This window comes from Pavona decussata, unplaced genomic scaffold (assembly GCF_977016875.1).
Source record: "Pavona decussata unplaced genomic scaffold, jaPavDecu1.1 SCAFFOLD_202, whole genome shotgun sequence".
Classification (NCBI taxonomy): domain Eukaryota; kingdom Metazoa; phylum Cnidaria; class Anthozoa; order Scleractinia; family Agariciidae; genus Pavona; species Pavona decussata.
This window is the reverse complement of record NW_028145610.1, coordinates 2007395-2023888: the sequence shown is the minus strand read 5'-3', so window position 1 is coordinate 2023888 and position 16494 is coordinate 2007395. Positions and strand designations below refer to the sequence as shown.

Sequence of the window (16494 nt, the reverse complement as noted above, 5' to 3'; positions counted from 1 at the left end):
CAGTATTTTGGTGAAATCAGAAATATGATATATAGATACAATGTGTTTATTTCGTATTTGTCAATTGTTGAATAGAGGATTCGCTTATTATAGGAAATTAACGTTTGTGCTAATTAAGGTGTTTGAAATTAACGCGAATTGAAAGAAAAACTACTTCCCAATAAAGGAAATTAGCGCGAAAGAAGTGCTAAAATTTCAAAATGAGGGAAAACGCGACTTACACAAAGAAAAAGAATTTGTTGAGACTACAGAAAAAAAATTACTTTAACATTAAGTGTAAAAATCCGAGATGAAAAGGGGTTGAGCGAAGGAATCTGGCAACTTTTGAGCGTTCTTCACATGCAGTGTCCATGATACCAGCAGATTCCACCCTGATAAAACAATGCTTTCTGGAGTGTATCGAGAATTTGGTACGAGAGTTAGGGAAATTAAGATCGCAGAAATTAACACGCCACTTAATTAATGACGCGGAAATTAACGATTACAAAAATTATTTTTTTTAAAATTCGCGTTAATTTTCTACAATAAGGTATGTAAAATGATGCCAAGCTAAGATGTCCTAAATGGAGATAAAACAACAAGATCTCATAACACAGAAATGACCTTTGAGACCAAATGGTAATTAATGGTCGGATTGAATTATTTATCTTTCTTAAGCTATTTGATGGTATTTCTTTGTATAATAACCATTTCACAAACAAAATCTTGTGGTTGTGATTACTTTCACCGTTTCAAGATTCCCAGTTAAAAACGCATGAGCACCAGTAATTAGTCGCCCAAACGTCTGAGTTTTGTAAAGATCCAAAGTATGCATTACATCATGATGCTAAACATTGCAAATTTTCAACAAATATACTCATCTATGAAGCAGCTAACTGACACAAAACCAAAATTTTACTCTAAGTCCATATTAATGAGAGCACAAATGTGCAACTCAAACGCTATTTTCCCTCACCAACTACTGAATATTGCTGAGGGTGAAATCATCCATAAAGGATCAAACATGTTATGACTCAAACCCAAAGACGCCATTGACTTGTTGATGATGGAATTTTAATCTCGAAAACACCGGAAAGAGTCAGTACCTGATTTAAATACAATCATACTTTGGCTTACATTTAATAACAGAAAAGCAACAAAATAACGTATGAGGAAACACAGGCTGTCTTGACTTCTAAAACTGACTTACAAACCAAATCAGTTTATCTTTAGGGCAATAAAACTGCAAAAAATACCCGAAAAGGACATATAACAAGTACTGTATTAAAACCGTACATGCATCAGTAGTTTCCATTTGCGCAATTTGATTTCTTTTCAGTCGGTACGAAAACAACTCAGTTTTACTTAAATAATATTCTTTTTTTTTTTTTTTTTTTTTTTGCTCACATAGCGATTAAATCCGATAAAAATATCATTACGGTTATAACTGGAATCTCCTATGTTCGTTGTGTCCTTGCTTCCATGATAAACAAACAGGCAACAGTCAGAATATAGCTGCTGTATCGATCGAAGGATTCGAAGGATAAATGCTAATCACCGCCATGATGACGGAAATATCCAACTCTTGTCTTCAGGCGATGATAACTTTTACCGCAACAGCTACGTATACATAAAGCAAAACTGGTGTCCTAACTAACACGAATAATTAAAAAAAAGTTGATCTTGAAGCCTACAAGTAACTTGCATGCGAGCGCTTGGTAGGACATCGGAACTAGAGTACGTACATCAAAGTATCGCAGTCAAAGATGTCCCCTCGAATGAAATCTAGAAATGTGTCCTCGATCAAAGTAGGGAGAAGTACAAATGTCCGTAAATGGGAATATGCGAATATGATGCTACTAGTGACGAAAAGGCGCAAACAGTCCTTAAATTCCACCTTGAATTAACAGCCCGCTTGCTTTCGTATGCTGCCGTCGGGATGGAGTTATGTCACAATTTTGTCAAAAGATCTGCTAGCAAAATGACTTATGGAGTATAAATTGCAGAATACCTTGCCACAAGCAACTTACCTTTGAGTCATCGGAAGAGAAAAATCGAACTTTATGCAGAAAGGCGCTGTTGTGCTTCCCTCAGTTCGTCACTTCCGCGGCTGATGAGCAGAAAGTGAAAGTGATGAACGTCGGGAAGATTCCCATGGTGCCATTCGGATGCAAGTCAAGCGATAAGGGATTCATCACGCAAGCTTAATATTTCTGATCAGGCTAAGGTCACGTCATTTACAATATTCGGATGCGTCACACGATAACGGATTTTAAAGCCGGCTACTAATTAATATTCTGATCAAAGCTAACGCACGTCATTTATATGGTCAGAATGAGTTCTGGGTAATACATAACAGGGGGTGGGGATTCTGAGTTTAAAAACAGGTTGGGTTGGCATGAAAAACAGTCCATGGGGGGACTTTTTATCAGAAGGATTTTGTGTCTGAGACTATAAGAGGGTGAAATACATATGGTGGGAGGTTTATATTCGCCAGGTCCGATATTGTGAGTTTACGTGATGGGGAGAACCGTGCGTTCCTGAACAAAACCACACCCTGAAGTTTCTTATTTAACTAAATTGTGTAATTCCTATTGAGAAATTAGACTGTTCAAGTACACATGCATTATACAAATGTTAGTCTAGGTTCTCTTCCGCTTGTATAAAGATTTTAAACTCACCACCAGATGTCCTCCAAACCTGTGGAATTATTTTTAGTACCCCTTCACGAAAACTTCCATAAATCATATGCTTTTGGTGATCTTAGAACTGAGCTGATTCTTCTTCAAAAATAGCTTATATATCATTTGTAATTAATTTTAATAATCCTAGTCAATTCTGCTGTTCTTTAAATTTCCATCTCAAAATGTTACACCTCTTTTTTTCAGTTGTTCTCTTTTTCATATAAATGAGCAAGGTGTTACTTTATCAGACAGCTTACTAGTTATGTGCTGAAGCAACTGGTGAGACAGTGGTTCGAACCAATTTAGTTTGGCTGATTTGAATAACCTCAACATTGACAAGCAGTCTAATTTTTAATAAATTTGATGTACGTATCCACCACAGTCAACTGTGCTATCTGAGGGTGGTGTTAAATTCAGAGTCCTAAGGGGGGAGGGTATTTGAAACCCCTGAGCCCTGAAACTTCTGCCGTGGAGTCAGGAACCTGAAGCCTTCCTCTTCTTCAAGCCTGGGCAAGAATGCTGATTCTAGGTAAAGGAAGCCCTGGGGTGAATAATATAGAGCCCCGATATTTCTGTCTTGGAACCATAGAGGCCTCCATTATTTGGGATGGAGTCCTGTGCCCAGTTATATAAAGCATCTTAAGACAAGTACTGGGAGGCAGTTTTCTGGAGCCATTCCTTGCCTTCTGAAGGATTTTCTTGAGTGCTATGTTTAATCACTCAGCTTATCTAAGGCAGTTTATTGATGATAAAGAACACGAGTAAATCATTCAGAATACAGGGAACGACTGCAGAAAACTTCCACTTATCTTAAAATGTTTTATGCAACCCGGCACTAAAGCCCTTTGGAACCCTGAAATAACCCAGTATACAGTCCAAAATAAATTATTTATACTGCAAATGTAAATGTTGCAGGAGGAAGGATATTACAATGAAAACAAAATGACAAATGTGTTCTTGATCTATTTTTTTTTTTTTTCCATAGGTAAAACTGTTGACAAACTAACATAATTCACAGTAATATGGTCATCCCAAAGACAGTTTCATAAACTTATTATATTTTTATGACTTAGATAGGAATATGTGAATTGCCAGTTGCAGTTCACAAAGATGTACATACTTTTTATCCTTTGATCCTTTGAAATGCACATCAACAGGGCTAAATTTTTCCTGTTTATACCCAAGAAGAGGACACCAAAAAGTTTGGCTAATATTCACAAAATTTCATTGATCTCGAAGAGGTTTGAGTGATTTGGTTGAGAAAAAAAGAGTTAATTACACCAAAACTAAGAAAGTCAAGGACACTAAGAATCACTACTGGAATGTTTATTGGTCTGTGACTAATCAAAGGGAAACTAGAAAAAAAAAACACAAAATAATTACCTTTCAAGCCTTGTAAAAATTTCAGCGAGATCTCGCCGAGATCTCGGTTATCTCGCCGAGATTGGCGAGATCTCGCCGAATTGACCGAGATCTCGGCGAGATTTCAGTAATTCTCGGCGAGAATTTTAGCGGGAAAAAATTTCTGCGAGATCTCGCCGAGATCGCGTTAATCTCGCCGAGGTAGGCGAGATCTCGCCGAGGTAACCGAGATCTCGGCGAGATTTCAGTAATTCTCGGCGTGATTTTTAGAGGGCAAAACTTTCAGCGAGATCTCGCCGAGATTGCGTCAATCTCGCCGAGGGAGGAGAGATCTCGGCGAGGTAACCGAGATCTCGGCGAGATTTTTAGAGAGCGAAAAACTTCAGCGAGATCTCGCCGAGATTGCGGTTGCGTCCTCCATCTCGGCGAGATTCGCGGCGAGATTTTTAGGGGCACCGAGACAGGCGAGATCTCGCCGAGACAAATGCGATCTCGGCGAGAAAACCAAAATCTTGCCGAGACAACCACGATCGCGACAAGACACCGCGATCTTCGCCAGATTCGAAACGAAGACATGTGAACTCTTCAGGGGTAAGGATTAAGTTATGAGGTTGAATGAGTTAAAACTTCACCTTAAAGTGCTACTATGATGAAATTCACGTCATTCTAATCTGAATCATTTTAAAACATAAACAAGTAGTCTGTACGTGAAGAAGAATGCTGTTTACTATTTTCAAATATCTCTTTTTGTTCCGGAGATATTCAAGTTTTTAAAATATGCAAATTAGCCAAGTGATGACGTCATAAACTCAACCGAATTTTGATCAAGTATTATGAAAAAAGATATCTCAGCCAATTTGTATCAGAAGTGCTTGATTCTTTGCAGTTACATTGTTCTAGGTGCGCTCCACAATATGAGCCTATCAGTTTTGTTACCATGGCAACATACTGGGTTCCAGTCCTCCCTGATACTTAAAGCTTTGCTGGCCACCTTTGGCGTTCTATTTTGATATTTGCCGATGGTGCCTCATCTGCATGATCCAGCAAGCGTATAAATATGTTAGGTCGAGTTCGTGGGCTTGTTAATTTTTTTCAAGCTGAAAATCACTAAAATATTGAAATCAGGTTGGAGGGGACTGGAAAAGAGTGAGTTGCCATGGGAACCAAATTTTTTATAGCCGTAGGTGTATTGCCTTTAGAACTATTAGCCTGCTAGGTTTCAATGGTCTCTGCTGTAAATTGATTGAGATAGCTCTATTTATATACTTGATGTTATATTGAGTCGAGAATATGACGTCATCAGTCATCTCATTTACATATTTTACACATTTTTCAAACTTAAATATCTCCGGAACCAATGCAGATATTTAGAAACGGTAAACGGCGTTTTTAATCTTTCCTAGAATGCTATGTGATAAACCTTAAAATTCAAGAGGTAAAATTTTGATCATAGTAGCACTTCAACCCTCGCTGAAAATGTTTGCTTTCATTTTTTCATGCGATAACTGGAAATCGATGAGCTTTAATTATTAAATTGATTTAAATTGTTAGCCGAGATCGCGCTTCGGCAGATTAATATTAAGTGCGCGTCTTAAGATAAAAGTGAGAAGAACGCTGCTCATACCGGACGCTCGTAACATACTTATTTACTATCATAAAATGAATTCATTGACCTGATAATCTTATCGTTTTATTGTCTAAATCTTTAACTCACCTTTTTAGGCGATTTTTGTCCCTCAAAAGGCGTTTCAGTTATGTCGCAATGCCTGCTGCGAACGATTTTTCGGTACAGGTAGCACAATTTTTGAAAACGCGTTCTTTCCCTTTTCATTACACTGTCTTCAGTTGTCGACATTTTTTGATTGTGCTCTTTTCCCTCACAATCTGTCTCTCAATCCTCGTAAACAACCTGCCGTCTCCGCGGCTTGCCACTTGACAAATGGCGCGAAAGTCCCCAACAACAACGTGAATTGGGCGATGTGATTGGTTAATTCAATCACGCCACCCGGCGATGCTCGCGTAAGCTAAAAAAAAGTTTGACTTGAGGTTTGCGAGGCCACAAAAATTAATCCTGCTCTTAACCGCAGAAAATATGAAAAGTTAAGCTTCATGACAAGTTAACCATTCGTTTATGGCTGGAAATCATGATAAAAGAACCTGTGGTCAACCGGAGAATAGCACACAAGGGATTTGATGAGCACTGGTCAACAAAAATGATGCTGATTAAGTTAACAAACTACGGTATCCGAACTAACTGAACTAAACTGAACTGCACACTATGAACTCAGTCACCGCACACTTTTTACGGAGTACGGAATGTCCTGGATAATTAAGGTGCTGGAGAAGGAGGACTTAAAATTTGCTAAAGGGATGTTCAAGCTCGTTAAGCTATAAGCGTGTTAAGAATCAACTCAGTGGAAGTGACCATCAAGTTTGCGCGAGAATTGAGATTTTAATGGCTTTCTTCCACAGCCTTGTATCTCTTGATTGAGAAAGAGGTTAGTTTCTTATATTATTTATCCGTATTTCATCTTACTTAATAGCTTAAAGAAACACTGCGAGTAAAAGAGTTTGTTTAGAAATCGATAGAAGCTTTCACAAGCGTAATTAGCTACACGAACGATTTTGTCTTTATAACTCGAAACCTCGAAGGTAAAATTTTTGAAATAAATTGTTGGTGATTCACAACTTCTATATTCGTTTTCAATTTGAAGCAGTTAGTTGGCATAATTCATTTACGTCATAAGCTTACCGCTTAGTTTTGCTCTTTTGTCCAGATTTCCCAGCCGTAATGATTCAAATGATACGGTAGATACGCCCAGTTCAGACGCCGAACTTTTCACGAGCCGAACTTAATTCAAATTAAGGTCGGTCCAAATCACGAAAATCCCGCCTTTTGATTCAGACGCCGAACTTAATTAGACGAACTTAATTTACTTGAAGCAAAACCAATCGAAATGTAAGCGTTTCTTTTTTTTTTAGTTTTAATTTTTTTATTTGAAATACGTTATAATAATTTATGCATTAGGTTCGGCTCATGAAAAGTTCGACGTCTGAATCAAAGCCGTTTTATAGCCGAAATTCCCGGCTGAGCCAGGCGGGAAGAACGGCTGAGCCGTTCCAAATTGAAGCAGCCGTTCTCAACTGATTCAGACGCCGAACTTTTCATGTACTTAATTCGAGGTATTAGGTTCGGCTCATGAAAAGTTCGGCGTCTGAACCGGGCCTACTTACAGAAGCCGATATATTCACTTTTTCGTGGAAAATGCTTAGGGGCGTCTTGAGAACGTAGTTCGGTTATGAGTATCCTTTCAATGTTATTCCGCTGATTAAGAATTTCAAACCAAAAAGCTTTACTTTCACGTCTGACGATCAAATTTTCAGTACACCGCTGCAGATGCTTGCTCGCCGAGATCCCGCCAGGGATTCCTCGCCGCACTTTTTTAGCCGTCTAAATTCTCATCTCACTGAGATCTCGCCACTAATCTCTCCGCGTTTTTGGCCGCCGAGATTTGGCGAGATCGGCGCGTTTTTGGTAAAAATAAAATTGGAGGCATCATCATTCTACTTCATCATCTCTGTAGCCATGATCATTGTAGCACAATAGTGATTGCCATTTTCATCACCGGGTTGTCTTTAGCAGGGGTAGCTGGTTATTATGGCCACCAGCTACAGATAAGGAAGCTAATACTTAGAGTTTGTAACAAGAATAAGAGACTTTGTTGTCAGTGTTTATAACTGGCTAGCTTTCTTTGAGGAACTGGCTTTTAACCAAAGCTTAATATGATACACTCTAGTTCAGTCATTGATCATCATTGTCATGTTATTACTATCTGTTGTAATCGCAACCATCATCTTCATCATAATTATCATCACTGTTGTCATCCTTCTCCTTCTGCAGACAACATTACCACCCGCCTAATCACCACAAAATAGCACCACAATATATTTCTTACAATATCTGACATAGTTCAGCCATTATAGACTGTACAAGAGTAATCACTGCTTCTGGACCGTTAAAAGTACGGAGATTTGAGGGGAGGTCATCAGTGTCATCACCATGAAAAAAGTGCAATGGTGCAGATTGCCTGACCTAATGCATTTCTTTTGCTTTGGCAAACAGGTCAGCAGCTGCTTTTTCAATTCTTTTTTTTGTATTCCAAATTCTTGTAATTACCCACAGGAACCCCATCCAAACCATACAAGACTCCCCACCAGCCCCCTGCGATCACTCCTGTGCTGTCACTGTCACCACCATGAAACATGGCTCGGCTACAAAGCTCTTCCCAGGATGCCCCTGCTCCAAGTAGTGCATCATATGCAATCATTGGTGCATCATGGCCACTGGCCCCAGCCCATCCCTGCCGATAGCTCAATGATTTGTAGAATCCATCACGGTCTACAACAGAATATCGCTCTGGAAACACAGGATCACTGTTGCTATGGAGAATTCCCCTTGTAGTAAGATACGCAGTCCAGGAGTCCGTGAAGTAAGACCAGTGCTCTTCATTCTCCTTGACATCATGGCCAACCTTTTTTATGTAACTCATAGCTTTTGGGAGGGTTGATAGGAGTGCTGCACCCCACTCCGGGACAGGTCGGCCTTGGACAGCAAATGAAGTTAACAGAGCAGATGCTAGGGAACCCAGGTAACCTGGAAAAAATAAAATTACTAAATGAAGTTTTACCTTTTGTTGGCCAAAGTCTCATTGGATAGCAGTTGGATCATACTCTTAAATACAACAATTGATATTCCAATAAAGAATAATGTTAGTGATCTACCCATATATAGTAGCCATTGCCTTTAGTTTACCCTGTCAAATGGTCAGTGAGCCCTACTTCATTTTGGATACATAATTTTCTTTTCCAATTGATACCACGGATTTGTGAAAACATGAACAAAAATCAATGCAAGAAGTTGAAAATTTTCCTTTTCTTCTACCCACACAACATCTAAATCCTGGCCCCAGTTGTTCAAAAAAAGGTTAACTCTATCCATGCCCCAGTGGATAAATCGCTATACAGCAGATAAAATGTACTCCAACCAATACATTTTATCCGCCGCATAGCGAATTATCTGCTTTGAACAACCAGGCCTGCTCAATAATGCATGCTGCTCTCAAGAATTGCAAATATATGGTCATTCACAAACTACATTTACTTTAACGGAAGTCCAGTCAGACATATAAAATTAATGGTATATTGAGAGTTTCATTCTAGGGATTCATTTGCAATATTGTTAGTAGACTTAAAAACAGACACTGGGGATGTCAGATGAAGTCAAGAAGACAGATCTTTTAAAACTAGGGTGGTCCTTCAGATATATCATACCTCCGAAATGAAGCGGGTGACCCCCCATTTTTAACTTTTCTGACACAAGTAACTCACTGCTTAGCAACGGCAAAAGTTTTAAATGAAAAAATGAATGTTAGAAGACTTTCGCGGGAACGTCCTTAAATCTTTGAAGGGCTCTTACTGGGTGCTAATTGAGCCAATTTTTTCCCTGTGAGCAAGCTTTCTATTTGGTCAGCCACGAAAGGATAAAGCATGAGAGGATTGGAGTGGGGGCAGGAGAATTAATTAGGCCCCTGCCCAAGCCCAATCCTCTCGAGGCTTACAGTGCCACGTGCCTTACCGTAGCCACCCAACAAACTTTTTTACAAGTTAAACAATCAGAGGGCGCGAAAATATTTCACAAACACCGCCTCCTTGCAAACATGAAAGCTGTGTATATCGTCTGTAGTCTGCGTGTGACTGTAGTCAAGTAAAGATGAGCGAATTACACAACTGGCTCAAAAGTCTACCAGCCGGTGGATTACACCTGGAGATTTGCAGAAAGAGAATTTGAAATCAGTGGATTCAAAACTTTAAGCTCTCTGAAATACCTTCAAACCGGAGATATCGATGCGTTCTTCCCTTCACTAGAGAGATTGTTTCTGGCCGAGAAACGTATACTGGAATGCGAAATCAAGGCCATCGTTGACACAGAAAACAAAAGATTGCCGCTGAAACCAGTGGAACTTTCGCACAGGCTCCAAAGTAATAGTGGTACAACTACGAGTGCGAACTCCATTTATTCTGCTTTTCCCAGCCGCTTACCGGCGATGCTCCGAACCGCAATGAATCAGCCCCCTGCCGGTTTTATCGAAAACAACAACAGCCGCTCGACGAAAAACAAGGAGCATTGAAGAATGAGATACCGAAATGGTTGACCTGAAGAAGGGAACTGGCAGTTGCCTAAGATAATTGAACAATATCACCGCGCTAACGTTGCCGCGTATTTGCCCGCAGCCCAAGTATGGATACTTTGTTAGTATAAAATTTTTTGCATGAAGCAGCCCAGCCAAGTTCAGCTGGAGCTGATGGTTTTCAATTATAATGCCATTAGTGACATTGTTGATTCTTGTTGAGTTTATGAAACCTTCAGTCGAACTTGAAGTGAATTTATTTCAACATCAGTGATGAAAATGATTACATAAAACTTGCTTGATCTTTTAAGGCGCGGTCTTGCATGGAACTGTTGTGTCTGAAGTGAAGTTTTGACGGCCGCTGGCACAAAGGAATTCAGTTGCCACTCATTATATCCGAGACATGTTTGAGTTTTGGACTTGCTATAATTTAATATTCGTTGAGATGTTTGGCTTTTGCGAGAACTGTTCATTTTTGTACTTTATTGTGTCAGTTCAAAACAAACTGAACTGATGTGTTTATTGCAGTTTTCTCTGTACTTCGCGTTTTATTTTTGTAATTCGATAGGTTGTTGGTTCTTTAGTGCCTGGCGAAACTAAGAATAAACATTGTTTTCATGTAATGTTTCCTACGTGTAAACAAAGAAAATTGGGAATACAATATTTTTGCACTGAGATCTATATATATAACCACGGATATGTGTAAAGCAGTAAAGTCGAATCCAAACTTTTGTCAGTCAAAGATAGCAATCGCCGCGAGTGTTTCGACGATTTTGCAGGCTAATTCGAATAGTTATTTCCATAACTGCGGATATGTGTAAAGCAATAAAGTCGAATCCAAACTATTGTCACAAATAGTATATAGTATAACTTTTGTTTGTTTTAAATACAAATACGATGCGACAAATTTTCATTTGATTGTGTTTATGTTGCACAAAGCCTTTGCAAGGAGGCTGTGTTCGTCAAACACTTTTGCACCCTCTGATTGGTTAACTTGTAAAAAAGTTTGTTGGGTGGCTACGGTAAGGCGCGTCGCACTGTAATTGCTTCACTCGGTGCTCGCACAATATCCTCTTGCGTCTAACCAAATACACAGCTTGCTTGCAGGCTCGCCAATTTCTAGAATAATTAGCCCTGAATGGTTCTCTCTGCAAGCCCAGCACATTTTGACCTTTTTTTTAGAAACTCCGTCTTCACCTCACAACAAAATGAGGCTGAGCATTAATGGACATTTAAATTATTATAAGTTGAGACCTTCAGAGATACTGTACAAGTATTAAGGGCATCAAATCTTAACTTACTTTTTAATTTCCTACTTGAGATCAAACGGCTATACAAAACAATCTAGTCTCCATGATAATTAGGTTCTTGAGAAAAATGAAGGCTCTGAGAGACTTATGTTTTGAAAGACCATTTGTCGAGAGTGTACTTAAAATGTAGCAAGGAGCTCATGCCCCAAGGCCTCTGCGTCTCATACTAAGCCTCGGAGTCAACTTTCCCGAGTAGATATATTTTTAGAATGGGTCTCTAGGGACCTTTGGAATGCCAACAGTTTAGTTATCAATATGTCCTGACTACCTGTTCAGAGTGCTCAGTTCTAAAAATAAATTTACTTGGGAAAGGGTTGACGTGAGGAATTAACCCTTTGTCTCTTAACATCAAAGAACAAATTCTCCTATCTTGTCCCTATGCCTTTCTTATAAAAGTACCGGGGAGAAGCTATCAATTGAAATGTCAAGAAAATGCACCTTGGGTGAACATTAATCCTTAATTCTCATGACCTCAGGGGTATTATTAGGATATATATTACAAGGAGAAATTTAATGCTGAATTCACTGTTAGGGCTTAAAGGGTAATACATATGTAGGCTCCTATCAGTCAGCTCATATTAATGCTATTAAGTAAACATGAATAAAAAACATCACAAAGTACAGTACCTGTTGGGTGGTTATGAGTTATTCGTCCACTTTCAATACTAATAGCAATGAGATCATCAAGCTTCTCAGGGGAGTTATTAACAGGCCTATGCACATTGACCGCATGGCTGCTCCACATCCACCCCCACGGGGATTAAATGGCACCACATATCCTTGTGGAATGCCAGGTCGGAGCCTTGCACAATTTGACATTGTAGTATTCCCTGGTGCTCGACCGATCATGTCTTTCTAGAAACAAATATTCAAATATAACAGTTATTTAACTGTTAATCAAAGTTGTCACAAGTTTCTGGACATACCATATTTTCCTACAATATTATAGTTTGTGAACTACTACGAAAATCATTCTCTCAAACGTACATGTAAGCCCCCAAAATCTCAGATGTAAATGTCATTCTCATAAATGATATTAGCTCTCCAAAATATTAAGTCAAAAAGATGAGGAGTGTTTGGGACAAATAATTTGGCTTTTGTGTTTAAAGCTGTTTTTATCATTCAACCCATTTGAATGCAAAATTCCCTTCAATAATAAATTTTTAAAAAACTTTTGTAGCCCTCCCTATCAATATATCAAGTAGATATAAGTAAATAAATAAATAAACAATAAGATAGGAAATAGGAAAAAAAGGATCACTTAGCATATAGACATCTAAATATAAATGACCATAATGTGCCCGTTGTAGCTAAACAGTCACATACAGTAATACAAAACCCACCATACTGGAGAGACCCTGGAGAGCAAGCTATGCACAGTGGGACATCCACAACTAAAAAAAATTCAAGTTTGGCGGGATTAAGGTGACTCCATACAGTTATTTGGCGCACGGCAACTGGGTTCTAAAATGGCGCGAACACTTTTCTAACTGATACGGGAATTTTCATTATATGGCGCACAAAACAAGGCCAGTTTTAGGATGAAAAATAAGGCTGCATTTTAATGAGTTTTCCACTGTGAATTTTTCTGACAATTGGCTCAATGTTAGGATTTAGCTGGTATTTGTACTCCAAAAAATCTTAGGAAGAATTATACACCGACAACTGGAATAAATGGCAAAAACGATAATTGCAGAAATTGGCCAAATGTCATACATGTATGTACAGAATTTGTTCTGACACTTTGGAGTTTCTCTCTTCTTTACACAAAAAATAACGGGATTCTACCATGCGATATTCAGACAAACCCGTTTTGAAACTAACTAGGAGTGAAGGAATCAACAGATGTATCATCGGCTGGTTGCCATGGAAATGGAGTTTACCAGTGGTAACAGTGCTCTTAGCAATAAGGACTTAGGTACTCAAAACTATGTTTGAACCCAGATATTTTCACAGGGCTGAAAGAACCAGAACATCAAGAAAAATATATATATTACTACTAGCGAAAACTGAAGAAACGGTATAGAGCCACCTTAAGTCACTTTGTTTTGGTTGTCCTATTGCAAAACTTGCTCTCCAGTATGGCGGATTCTGTACCATGTGACCGTTCCTTGTAAAGGGCTCATTCTGTTGATGCAGGCTTATGATGTAGGCTTACCATAGTTTCTTTGTACATGGAAGCTAATGTGCTAAAGAGTTCCTCATGTGCCTTCCAAGATGACACCAATGTCTCGGCAGTAGCCAGGTGCAAAACGGTATCATCACTCACCATCCAGCCTTTGATCTCAATATTCTGGAGACCACCAAGCTCTTGCAATTCTTTATGGATATCTTGTCCAGAATGACAAAATTCCCAGTTGCCATTCTTGTAGCCCAAAGCATCTCCTGTAGCTCTTAGGAGCATATACAAGCTTAAAAGTGATCCTTAGAGAAAGGCATTTTGAAATTGGGATCACCTCTCAATGCAGCACTACCCTTACTGTGACCTAGAAAATAAAAGGAAATTAAGTTCTATAAGTGAATGGGTTAAGCAGGTTTATTGATAGGGATTGCCTTGGACACTGGAACCCTAGAATGTTTAGTACATTCTTGGCTTCATGAAGACAGCTGAAAGTTAACTTACTGCATACAAGTTATTAATTTTCACCATCTGAGTTCCCTTCATCAGAGTTATCAAATAATTTTGTACAATATGAACTTTTAGGATTTGCCTAGGTTATTAAACAACAGACATGGTCTTGGTCTAATTTACAATTAGTGTAGGATTCAAACGTGAACATTCCTTTCACTTTAGATTTTTCTTGCTTATAATGCTTATCATGTATTCCCCGGGCGCTGCATATTTTTAGTCGCCTTTTTCTTGTACTTAAGGTTTTTGGCGCCTCAACCACTCATTATAATTTTCTCGTTGTCAACGCTCTTCGTCAGATCGATTTTCACAAGACTTCTCATCCTTCTACGCTCGATTCATTTTTGGCTGTATTCTGGAAAACATTTGTAAGTGCGCATTTTGACAGTTGTTATTTCTTGTCTTTTTTCCTGCTAATTATTTATGTTATTTCTTGCTTTAGTCGAACCATCTCGATCATCATCGTTTACTCAACTCTTCAACAATGCACCGTTCTTGGCCTTCGCCAGAACTTCAATTTCAAGAGTAGATGCGTTCGCACTGATTCCAGCGCAAGACCAATAAAGTTTACCAATTAGTTGTATTGCCGTCTCAGTGTCAATTACAGCGTTCGAAAATGTTTGATTGGATTCTCATCCCATCGAGAGCCTGTTCATTGTTTTGATCGTGATCAACCATGGATGAAGGAATCGACACAACAGAAGATACCGCTACTCGTCGTAAGTCCAAACGAATGTTACGCTCGATCAAGAAGGAGTACAGAGCGAGAACTTACTCCGACTTCGCAGAAGCAGGCGAGCTACGAAAGGTAGCATTACCAAGAAAATTGATGAAATTAATCTGCGTATGTCCCAAGCGCCGTCAGTTGAGGCGATTTCTTCCAAAGCGCATGAATTCCAAAGAATTGTCGAAAGTTTCAGAACTGCTCACGCTGCGTACTGTAAAGATACTTGCGAGAATATCAATCCGAAAAATGTGCGTTACTTCACAAAGCCGAGTAGTTAAAAGATTGAGCAATGTAACCCGAGAAATCTAGGTCACACGCCGTGAGCTATCCTACGACCGGAAGTCACACAACGTCACATCCTCCCTTCTCAGAGGTAAACGAACAAAACAAAAACAAAAACAAAACAAAAAAAAAAGAAACACAAAATTGAAAACTAAATCATGCATGTCTCTGTCCAAGTGAAGCTAGATACGAAAATGACAAGTCCGTGTTGGGTAGCTAGGTATATAAACTTCTAGCCAGTGATATAGTCCTTCAAGTACACTGGTGGACGCACAATGCGACCACTCGTCCGACTGGGAGGAGTGGACGCATTCTCCCCTGGTCCAGCTGCTGGTGGCTCTTGAAGTGGTGACTGTTGTGCTATGGGCTCCTGTAGGGGCTCCACTTTGGGCGACAGAGCTGCATCCGGAGTCTCGCTCCTTGCTGCTGGTGGAGGCCCTGCAGTGAGGTTCTGCTCCTGACCGTCCACTTGTGCGTCTTCTTGGGTCTGCCTCAAATGCCGCCTGTTTCGTCGGTACTCTCTCCCGTCTTCCGTACGAACCTTGTATGAACGAATGTCTGCTTTGCTCTCGACTCTGGCTTTTGTCCACCCCTGTTTTCTTTCGCCAGGTCGTAGGGGTTTTATACGAACGACATCCCCAATGCGAAGGTCATTTAGCTCTTTTGTACCGTGGTTATAATACATGGCTTGTTTGGCCTTCTGTTTCATTAGCTTCTGGGGAACCTCTGTTGGTATTTTTGGGTTTAACAACGTGCTTGATGTCGGGAGTAGGGTTCGCGTCCTTCGTCCAAAGAGACGCTGTGCCGGAGAGCTTCCGAGGCCTTCAGTTGGCGTGTTGCGCCAGTCTAACAGCGCCAGATGTGGGTCTTGCTCTGACTCCACAGCTTTTGTCATGAGGTTCTTTGCAGTCTTGACAGCGTTTTCAATCTTGCCATTCGACTGAGGGTAACCTGGGCTGCTAGTGATGTGCTCAAAGTTGTAAGCATGCGCAAAGTCTGCAAAGGCAAATGCATTGAGGGGAGGTCCATTGTCGGATATGAGCTGGTCAGGCAAACCGTGTCTTGACAAGTGAACCTTTAGCTTAGAGATGATTTCCTTCGCAGTTTTGTAGTACAGGCGGTCAATTTCGAAGAAACTTGAGTAGTAGTCTGCTGTGATCAGATAATCCCTTCCGTTAAGTTCAAAGAGATCACAAGCGATCTTCTCCCATGGCCATGAGGGGATCTCGTGGCAGATCATAGGCTCTTTGGGTTGGCCGGCTTGATGGGCATTGCAGGTGGGACACTTGGAAATGAACTCCTCCAGGTCGCTGTTCATACCGGGCCAGTAGAC

General features: G+C 39.8%; 1 protein-coding gene and 1 pseudogene across 2 annotated transcripts in view; both read right to left on the bottom strand.

Moving 5' to 3' along the window:
* The window catches only part of LOC146461080 (uncharacterized), a 99836-nt gene that overhangs the window by 6663 nt on the left and 76679 nt on the right, over nt 1-16494 (bottom strand). The window lies entirely within an intron of this gene.
* Nucleotides 7603-14977, bottom strand: LOC146461086 (ADP-ribosylhydrolase ARH1-like; annotated as a pseudogene). The gene is made up of 3 exons (XR_014857489.1): nt 13682-14977; nt 12151-12378; nt 7603-8679 (listed from the first exon to the last, which is right to left on the bottom strand). The product of XR_014857489.1 is annotated as an ADP-ribosylhydrolase ARH1-like (transcript).